This window comes from Rhodnius prolixus, unplaced genomic scaffold (assembly GCF_049639745.1).
Source record: "Rhodnius prolixus isolate KJV_2025 unplaced genomic scaffold, Rpr scaffold_7, whole genome shotgun sequence".
In the NCBI taxonomy this organism is placed as follows: domain Eukaryota; kingdom Metazoa; phylum Arthropoda; class Insecta; order Hemiptera; family Reduviidae; genus Rhodnius; species Rhodnius prolixus.
In genome coordinates this window covers 11,151,635-11,163,014 of record NW_027411582.1, presented here as the reverse complement: position 1 = coordinate 11,163,014, position 11,380 = coordinate 11,151,635, and the positions used below count along the sequence as shown (strand labels likewise).

The following is an 11,380-nucleotide window of genomic DNA, read 5'->3' as shown; positions in this document are numbered from 1 at the left end:
TTTAACAAGAATTCGCTAATATAAAACTGTAGCTTTAAGGAAAAAGGACATATCGGATTTTCTGAACTCTCTTTAAATTTTCAATTTTCATTTAAAAAGAAAAAATTACAAAACCGAAAGTACTCGTGAGTAAAGATACACGGTAAAGAAAAAAACTAAAAAACCAAATCTTCCTCACTTCTATTTTAGAGACACAATCAATTTTTATAAAATTTTCTTTAGATTTCTTGAAGGTAAAACAGGACAACAGATTGAAAGGGTACGTTAGAAGCAAGATTGAAGTACCTCCATCTTTAGAATCCTCTTTTTTTAAAAAAAAAATTGAAGCAGAAAAAAGTTCTGTGACTTATTAAGCTTCTCTTAATTTGATAGCTTCGCTTGAGACGAAATTTTGTCATAGCACAAAAGAGTTCTAAGTCTCACATGTATTTCTAAGGAACAGACGACAGCCAATCCAACGTTTCTGCACCCCTGAATATCGGCATACCTTTGTTTTCTTTGTCAATTCTTGCCTGGACGAAATGACAATTTCACAATAGCCTTGAATTTTTTTTGTGTGTGTGCACCTTACAGAGCTAAATGTCTTACTGGAACTAAATATCCCAACTTAAGATCTCAGCGAACAAAAGATTGTCGCAATCAGGTTTGTCGTCTGGAAAACATCTTGGGTTTAAGGTTTACCTGAAATGGCCTAGTTGTATGTATCTCGCTTTATTTATTGTTTAATTTACCACATAATTCTCCAATATTTACAAAATTATTTTTTCAGAAAATTGTTTCTAAATGGAAGAGACAGTTACCCAACTTTGAAGTGGTAAAGTTCCTCAATATCAGAAAGGCAAGCTTTCAGTCGCTTGAATCTCACCAATCTTGGAAGTGTAAGTATTAAATGGGATTAATGTTTAAGAAAATAAAAATAATAGAGGTAAACTGTGATGGAATACGTCATCTGGTTAGTACAGCATCTCATTATAGATTTTTTTTTCTTGTCAAAGTTTGCGACTGTATTCCTTCAAAATCTTTTAAGTACCACCACCAAAAGTTTACAGGAGTCAATAAAAATTTCATAAATATGGGTATCATCAATTTTATTTGCCTCGTCCTCTATTATGATATAATTTAATAAAATTATTTAGGCAATACCCGATGTAGACTTCGATGTTTTTACAAACGGTTCTAGATAGCAGCACAGTCCATTGAGATCTGTAAGTAAAGCATATAGGCGTGCTACGGTGTCTCAGCTATTAAATAAAACCATAAATAATTAATTATTTAACAATTTAGCGTGGTTTAGCCGCTGGACTGTCGTCTTTTGTTGTTTTAAATTCAGTTGGCTTCTGGTTATCTTAAGTATTTTGAGTTTTTTTTTTAATTGAATTTCTGCAAGAGAATTAGATTTCTACTTAACAAATCTTCTGATACATCTTATTACAGTTGCGTAACTGACTTTATCATTCACAAACCTGGAAGTGATCAGAAATATCATTCCTAACACCACAACATATGAACAAGTGGTAATAGCTTCCTACTTAAAGACCTTGTTAACACATATTTTATATACTTAGTGCTTTATCGAGGTATTATTGAAAAAAATTCGCAAACAGGGTATAGAGATGCAGGCATTAAGAATCTTCTTATTTTATTTAGCATCTTACTCGATCGTTAATAGCTACATTAAAAATAAAGAATGAACCACAGACATAATAGAATCATTATTCTGTTTAAGACGAACAATTTTAATTGGTAAACAGGGTACTTCATTTATATTCATCAAATTTTTATTAGTTGCGACTGACTTTGGACTGATGATTTTGAAAAGGTGTAAATGATGACTTAATAAATTGGTTTTCTTGCAGTTCTGAGAACTATAATAAGTAATTATTTTAAAGGACAAATCATTGTTTGGTTGTTGTTTTTTTCTCTTATTTCTCCTTTGGATTCTCATCCACCTTCAGTGGTTGATTCATTATGTTTGTGTAGGAGCATTTGACTTCTACTTAGGAAGTTTCTGACATGTGCCACACTCCAACATGTAAGGCAGATAAAATCATTGATAATGGTCCAGTGGATTCAACTATGAAATTCTAAATCTGCCATGAAGTAAGAGAAAGTAAAATAAATTTCGAGTAAACCGTCTTGAGACTTCTCCTGAAATGGCGTCTCAGAATGAAGATCAAAGCTATTCTGACGCGGAGTTTTCCCAGAACAGAAGTACTTATCATCTAGATACTATCTTAATTCAAAGATAACAGTTGGTGTGGTTTTCTCCAAAAAAAAATAACGGATAAAGGATATCTCCAATTCCAGCAAAACTATTTCTATATTAAGGTACTGAAACTGTGACATTTTGCTGCAAAATAACTCGGCCATAATCCCAGAAATCCAAGAAATGCTTCTTTCCTCAGGATTATAAGGTAAAATTTTAAAATTTAGATCCTGTGAAGTAAGGGTCAAGTGATCATTAAAGGATATGAGGCGGCTAATGCCGTGAAATCATAGCCACATTCAGGTCCGGTTTATCAATGCTCATTTAAAAGTGACTGCTACATAACTGAAAGTTAAGAGATAGCTTAAAGTTATTGTTCTAGTCACCCATTTCTCCGTTTATCCACTACATTGTTGACTGTTAGTTAGGTAACTGTAAGTTACTCTCGTTTTGACGTGGGTTGGTACTGTGGATATTAAATTTGTGCGTTGTTGATTGGTTATTTTATTCCGCTCGCTTGAATTTTAGTGATATATACATAACCTAAAACTGTCATGAAGCAAATTTGTGACAGTGAAACATGGAATGTATTAAACAGGAAGAAAAAGATAAAATAGGTCCAAATTTTAGTGCTTGCGATAAGCAATTATTATTAAAATTAAGCAACGAACATAAAAATATAATAGAATGCAAAAAAAGTGATGGTTGCACGTGGAGACAAAAAGATGAAACGTTGAAAAAAATTGAAAATTTATTCAATAGTTCTACAACAGGCACGGTAAGTACAAGTTCGTATAATTTATATTAATCTACAATATGCAATATACATTAAAGAATGTATTCTCAAATATTCTCTTAACTCTGTTAGATTCGAACTGCAAAACAATTAAAATTCACATATGATGCGATAAAACGAGATTTGAGAAAAGAACAAGCAAAAAACAAGGCTTATGCAAGAGGCACAGATGGAGGACAATATGTATCTCCACCTGCTGCAAACACAGAAGAGGAGATGGAATTATTAAAAACTATCGAAGTCATTGTTGAAGGATTGACAGACGTCTTCGATTCTAAAGCACTGTGGTGTTAGCCTATTAGTTATGTTTAGCAAACAAAAATTCTGTCAGTTACTTTAACGATCACTATGACTAACAGTTAATGTGTAGCTGTTAGCTACCTTGCCTTGATAAACACATAACTTGCAGTTAACACTTAACTATTAGTCAAATTTAACTTGACTGAGCATTGATAAACCGGCCCTTAGTGTCAGGTATCATTGTCAGTTTATTCCAACGAACCAAGTATAAGGAATACAATAACTGTAAACTAGAGCACGATTTTACTTAACAATCCTGCTCATCATTTCCATTAAATCGTGGAATGTTCCATTTAACCCTGCGGGATCTTCTAAACTACCACTTTTGTTCCCTTGAACAGTATACAAAGATAGAACCGCATATTTTAGAATAATGGTATTTTAGTGGGCATTCGCTCATCCATTTTCCTTGCTCATCTAATTATCTTAATCTAATTTTCTAGGGAAAATGTTTCAAGAAAAAGTAACAGATCTAAAGTATCCAATTAGTACTCCAAGCTTCAAGAAAATGAAAATTAATTTTCTTTGGAGTTATTACAATAATGGCTGCAAGAGGATCTGAAACTTTGTTTGAAACATTTATTCTGGAAATAATAATATCTGGAATATAATATTTCTTAAATTGGAGAAGGAAAAAGTTATGTGAGAGTTCACACCAAATTTATATTAATAAGTATTATTATTTATTATTTATTTTTATTTTTTCATCTATAAAAAATACGAATTTGTACAATATAGATGGAACAGTGGTACTGTGGCTTACATTCTGTTACAACTCAAATTATTAGTATTAATATTTATTTTAAATAAAATTTATATTAATAAGTATATTTAATAAATATACACAAATAAATATATACAAATAAAAAATATATTTGTATTATTTTTTTAATTTATTCACGATACAGTTACAATAATATACCGAATTGTTAAATTCTGTCCATGAGGAAAACAGGTTTAAATAACTGTTCAATATTACCGTTTTTATTAGAGAAAAAGTAATAAATAAATAAATTTTTACTATTTATGGATACAAATTTAATTTACGGCTAATAATTTTTGATTTAGTAAAAAGAGCCTGATCGTAAACAATAAAAGAAAGTGGTTAGCACAGTGTCGGTGCTCTGGATTATTGGGTCAGTGGCAGTAGGTCACAATGAACCCGAGAGAAACTATTAGCATCGTCCTCTCTCTTTGATCCTTCAATAATCATTCTAAATTCTAGCACAATTTAGAATGAGAAAAAAAAAACAGAAATTACATTAATTATTCCATTTTATGTACATAAAATTATCCTTAATATTAAGAGGCCTATTGTTCGTTCATGTTAATCTGCTTAATAATTACACTGAATCTTTTAAACACAACTAATAGCCAGTTGTATCACTTTTTTTGCAAGGTTATTTATTTATTTTTTGTACCTGTTTATTCCTTAATCCAATTAGAATTATTTTTTTTTAAAATGTTTATTTACCAAATTTTTCGGTTTTATTTACCCCTCGATTACCAAGTTCGCCTTTCCCTATTTCCACGATATCCCTCGATATTTGGCCTATTTAATTATTATTTATAATTCCCTCTTACCCTTTAGTTAACATATGTACAATATTACAAAGAAAACTTTTTAATGTAAAACCTCATCTTTTTTTTTGGAGTAATTTTTAAGGTCTGAACACGAGGATAAAAATAGCCTAATTTGGCCATTAGCTCCTCCTTCCTCCTCCTCCAAAACCTCAAAGGGCCCTTCTTCAAAATCTGCCCAGCAACCTGCTTTTATAATCCGTGAGCTTCAATTCTCCATAGCATCCCAAAACCTAGTACTGAAAATGTGGTTAATTTTATTCACACAACATGTTTTCATTGCTTCTGACCGTTTCCGGACTTACATTCATCACCATAGGTATTTATTACTGGACATAGAGAATTTATCTTCCACTTATTACGTAAGTAGAGTAAGAGAAACTCTGGAGAGTAATCGCATCAGATTTTATTTTCAGACTCATGTGCTTTTCTTATCAGATCATCCAAAGTATTCCTAATAGATTCATTAACATCAACTTAATTTAATTATTAATAACAACATTTCAATTAATGTTACTTTCACTTTTTTAAATAATCATTTTATTATTTACTTGCTCCTAAATAATCAAATTAGGCTATTCTTATTAGTTCATCGGCAAACTGAATCGATAATTTATACTGCCATTTTTAGCTTCAAACACCATTAGGCCGTTTTAATTTTCGCTATTATTATTATTATTTAATTTGTGTTTTATTTCCTACAAAGATCTAGAAATAATTAGTTAGGAAAGGTCACTGGATGTTTACAAGGTTAATCAAAATTAACCAAATAGTTTATCGTTTTTAAATTAATAAATATGGTGCAAATTTAAATTTACAAAAGTGTACGTATTACGTTAATATCAAAACTTTCCTGTTAATATGAGGAAAATTGGCGTATAACTGACTTGAATTTCCGTTAATCTGGTTTAGGATTTAATTAGTGTAAAATGTGTGAATTATAGAGCAAATACTCGTACATCTAACTCTCTCATTCATCGTTAAAATTCTTGAAACCACAAGACCGACCCACTTGAAATTTTGCCCTTAACTTCTATTTTGGTTCATTAGGTGGTCGTTATTAACAGTTTTTTTGAAAATTCTATGTCTAACTGGGAAATTTGGGATATAAATTAAAAAATCTACTAACATTAAGACAGAATTTTAGCCAATGATATTCTTCTTCAATTTCATGAGTCAAAGAACGAATGCTTTGTGTTTGCAATATCTTAACCTTACTTGAAATAATGAAACCTTGCTTGAAATAATCTGCGACAAAATGCTGATACACTCCAGGTATCTTTGATCTAAATCCACAACAATATGAACATTACAGTTATTATAAAAAGGTTGAAATAAGTTTTAAAATAACACCCTAGACTTAGGGTCTATTTAGGAAGTTTTCCTATTCCCATCCATAGCTCTTCCTAAATATTCTGAAAAAGGCTCTTCCAAAGATTCTAGATAGGGTTTTATTACATCGCCAATACCTGATAGCCCACTCTGGCTCTCCAAGGACGCCCCAGAAAGAGGGGAAAGTCAGAAGTTTTGGATAATTACTCTGAGGCAACTCACGCCCATGGAAAAATCTCTCCCCCAGATATTCCCAAATTACGGGGAACCAGGCGCTTCAAGAAAATTATAGTCAGTGGCCAAAGATAGCCTGTTCATTGTTACAGCGCAATCTTCTTCATAGCCCACCCTAGAAATTCGAAAGTTGGGAGGTTTCTGGGTAGGGATTACACCTCTCCAGCAACCAGTAATTCCAAGACTACCTATGGAAATCCCTTCCATTCCGTAATAAGTGAGAAATGTCCTCTTACTTCGCCTGGTATGTAAGCTGGCTCTATTGGTAAGGCACAGTACCATCTCAAGACCGTGAAAGACAGGAAAAGTTAGTTGGATCAGGCGCCTGATGTCTAGATGTCTGATTCTCTTCTGTCATTCATCCTTCGATGTGGATGCAGAATTTACTTCCTCTTGCCTAGTAAAAGATCCATCAAGAAGTTTATGTTAATCTCACTTCTTTAATGTATGGTAATCCTCTAAAAATCATTTTTTTAATTAAGCAGTAATAACTAACAAGATAGTTTGCCTTTAAATTAATATTTAATTAGAAGCTTGTTTAGACTTAATAATTCTTATTATTAAGTTTATAATTTATACTGCTTTATAATTATAATTCCATCATGAAATTATGCAGAAAATTGGTCTAGGTAAAATGCAAAAATATGCTATATTAAGTAAGTTAGACTACTAAGAATGTGTACTAACTTTAATAAGTTAGACTCTTAAACTTTTTATATTCTTTTTCAAATTTAAATGAAGTTTTTCGAAGACGTTCAGAAAAGATGGCATTCCTTTCTTATTAAATTAATGCATTGTTAAATGGAAACTTTACACAAGGCTAAAAATTAACCACAAAAAAAATAGTAAATAACTGGCTATAATCCAAAACAATATTAAAAACGAAGATAGTACAAAAGCCGCTCGAACTATTGACGCCATATACTAGGAAACTAAAATTAACTTGGAAATACCTATTCTAATTCTACTAAATTAAGTGTTTTAATAAAAAAGATTGAAGAAATAGAAAATCTGTCACGAGTTTACGCAAGTCAATTTCAAGAGAGATAATTTGCTAAATCAAAATTACTCGAAAAGTTAAAACATCGTTCAAGATATTTATTTTTTGCTTACTTCTAACAGCCAGAGGAAGTATTGCAATCGGATAAAAACTTTAAAAATTAAAGTGCCCCGGAAATACAAGTTTTGAATACCACTCAGTCAGAAAAAGTGGTTTTACAAATTGGTCTTCGAGTGTTGTTCATTGAAATGTTTCAAATTTTTTATTTTCTTAATTATGTACTTTAAGTATGTTTTTAGACACACTTGTTTTCGTTAATGGGTAGGCTATATGATATATCGGACCCTCAGCATTACTTAAAAACAGAAAATCGTAGAGTGTGCAAATTTAATAAGATAATTTTTTGATTAGTAATTAGATAATCTGTTTTGATTGGTTTCTATTTGATGTCTTTGGAGGAAATGTACCACTATTTGCGGGCATATTTATCTACTATTCTTGATTGTATTTTGGATGATCGGATTACAGCACTCATCTTAAAAAATTAATCCCATCTGCTCGGAGTGTGCTATGAAGCCACTAAATTCTTGAGTATTCTAATTCGAATGGAAGAATATGAAGAGAATATGTGGGAGAAATATCTTCCACCAATATTAACTCTAGTGTAGTGGAATTTGATCAAATGGAAATTTTGAGAAGTGAGAATATTGCAGTTGGCAGTGAAATAAATTAAAATAAGCGCATTTGTCTTGGAACTGCTTTTTGAAGATTGACTGAATACGCGCTCATTGTGCCTTAGGTCAGCACAGCTTGTCTACTCTAGAGCTTAACTTAATTCTCTTTATCATTTATTCTTCGATATATTCTAACAGCTGTGCATCTTAGAAAGATTAGATCTAGTTAATGAGATAATGAGATTCTTGTTGTTCTGTTATCGTTTTCTTGGGATCAGGGCTTAGGAAAGAGCAGAGCTTTGTCACTTCACAGATCAGCTACGAATAAGATTACAATAGAGTAACTGATACAAAAACAAACCATTCTAAAGAATCTAAAAACCTCTATTATTTTGCAAAATTAATAACAATTACATATATGGGCGCTAATGGCTTCGGACGTTATTGTACCAAAAAGTACATATATCTATAAATGTCCGAGTATTTGAAATAGTGAATATTAAATAGAAATTATTTGCGCTTTTTAAAATGGCAGCTTTTAAAATTTACATATTTCAAACAATAATAATAATGACGGCGGTGCATTATGACACCTGGATTTCTTATTATGTAATAAATAACAAGCACTACACCGTTAAGTATTCTTTTTTTTCTAGTCATTCTGGGATAAAATGAAGCTTGCATAGTCTTGTGAAATGACTATGCAGGTTTCTGAAATGTACAATAATCCTTTAAAGATTTAGTCATCTGTTAAACAAACCAACAAAAAATAAATCTGATGAAACGTACGTCTTCCTCTGGCTGCTATTACAAAAATTAAATTATTGATTTTCCTCAATTTTGGAACTTTAATTATATTTCTAGTTGGAGCATGGCGTCTGTTACTTTCAAATATAAGAGGATTTGGATTATAGTTTTTTGATGTTTAAAGCATGAGTTTTACCTAAATAGGCGCCATGAAATTTCGCATCCAAGGATAGTAGTTACTACTCTACTTCAATTGGATTCAAAAATAACTTCGAACTGCAATGGGAGTGAGCTTTTAGTGTAGTGGTTTTAAGCTCGGTCTAGTAAGTGGGAGATCTCCGGTTTGAGTCCTAATAATTTTGGTGAAATGTTAATGATAGTAAAGTAAAGCTTCCGCCCCATTGTTGTCGGATGGAATTGGCGATTGCTCTTTTATTTCTCTTTTAAGATTGTCAGACTTTTTGCTATCTCTTTGGCATCAAAGCTAGACAACCTCAACATTACATTTTTCAATTTAATATTAGTTCTTCATGACTACCTCCATTTTTAGTGACATCACAAATTTTCTGAAGATAATCCAGAGTTCTAAGCCACTAAGAGCAGTCAATAAACAAATCAGCCATACTTTAATGAAAGTTTTACTCCTAATAAAACCGAATATAGGATGAAAATTAAACAATAATTAGCAGCAGTCAAAAACAGATAAACCACATTTAGAGAAGTTTAGAGAAACTACAAAACAGAAATTTATTATAAAGTTAGCAACAAAGTGAGATTTTCAGAAATGCGTTCACTAATAAGATAATTGTAGCTAAACATTTGAAAGGTCAATTTGCCCCAGATATTCATTTGGATTTGTTAAAAAATAAAAATTGAAACTTTACAGACGCAATAGCCACTCTTGTTGATGTACTTTGAATCGTGCTGTTCTCCAAATTATTTTTTGTTTCTTCTTCTTTTTTCATTATCCTTTAGGCAGTTTTGGTATCCAATTCTCTTCTTATTGCTGTGAGGAAGTACTGCGAATGCATCTGATTTTTGTAATTTTAGGTACACTAAGTTCCACTGCGGTTTTAATAAAAAGTTTTATAAGATACATATATGAAAAACTAGCAAATAAATAAAAACCTCAGGAAGATACCTATAAATACTTCAGTCAGTAATAAATTTTATTACCAAATTTGTTTAGTTATTGGAGACTTTATTTCAATATAAGATGCTAAACATCAGAGCACATTGGCGCCGAGTGTTTTATTTTCAATCCATTGGCAGCCTCAAGACAGTGTTTTCCACTGTACATTAGCTGCACACAAATCTCCTAAGAGAAGAGAGAATCTAAGAGCCGGCAGTTGCATCACCGACATTGTCTCAAAGTAAAAATTACCAAATTTACACCTGATATACCCTGAATACTTCCTACATAATTAAACACGAAACACTTGTATAAATGGTCTCCAAACAGACCTGAGGAAAACCTTGAGCAATTGATATCCTCAAGGACGGATCTTAAACTTATTTGTGAACAACTGCTTGTTCTAAGCGTTCAGTAACCTCACTGGAATCTTTTATTTATTCGGTTAAATTATAAATAGGCCATCTGGAACCTGTTCCTCAACGTTGTACATTTTGCGTTCGACCCACTGACTGACCTGCCACACTTACCGTAACAATCTCTCTACGAACATTAGTTGAATAAATTTCTTTTTATTCTACAATCTTCTATTAATTATTCATTTATATTATTATTCATATCTGGTAATTACATCTTAAATTGGTTGCAAAATTGTTCTTCAAAGCCGATAGGTGCTCTTATGTATCTTTAAAGATCAATGCAAGGGCAAATTTTATTGGATACATAAAACATACACAAAACAAATCCTTAACTACATTTAATAACAGGAAATAAATTTGTCAGTTGAAAAATGGGACTTAACGGAAACAAATGCCAATTTATTAATTTCATTTGATGCAGACAAGCTTGACCTCTCTGGTACATCAAAACGACTTCTACTCGCTTCCTTGGATTGCCTTCAGACATCCAACTTACATGGAGGCCGCATAAGAGCGGAAGATCAGGGAGATCATTCATGAACGTACAAAACAAACGAACTCTAAATTAGAAATATCTGAGTCGCATATGTACTTATAAAGCCAACTATAAGCTTCGTTAAACCATGTAACATTCAAAGAATCCAATTCTTCCAATTTAAAGTTCTTCTTAACACTCTACTAATCGGACCATTAATACTTCTTAACATTTTTTGTTTCTCAGCAGAATTGTTAGAGGAGCAGAGATCAATAACTTCACAATCAATCTTACTAGTTTGTGAGTGGAGCTTATCAATACGTCAGATCTTACTCTTAACTTGTCCTACTACAGTCCCCCGTATGGGCACCGTGTTAGAACAGTCCCAAGGTATGTACATGGCTATTACTTTGGTGTAGAATACCATCTTTACCTAAAATAATGTGATAAGCTCTGGAGGACATCAGTAAGGTTTGGATTATGC

The 11,380-nt window shown here is 31.8% G+C and overlaps 1 protein-coding gene across 1 annotated transcript in view; it reads left to right on the top strand.

Moving 5' to 3' along the window:
- The first annotated feature begins 696 nt into the window (after positions 1–696).
- The window catches only part of LOC141446972 (uncharacterized), a 38,715-nt gene continuing 28,031 nt past the window's right edge, over positions 697–11,380 (top strand). The window contains exon 1 of the mRNA XM_074114036.1: positions 697–878. The gene's annotated coding sequence lies outside the window, so the exon portion shown is untranslated. The remainder of the gene's footprint in view (positions 879–11,380) is intronic.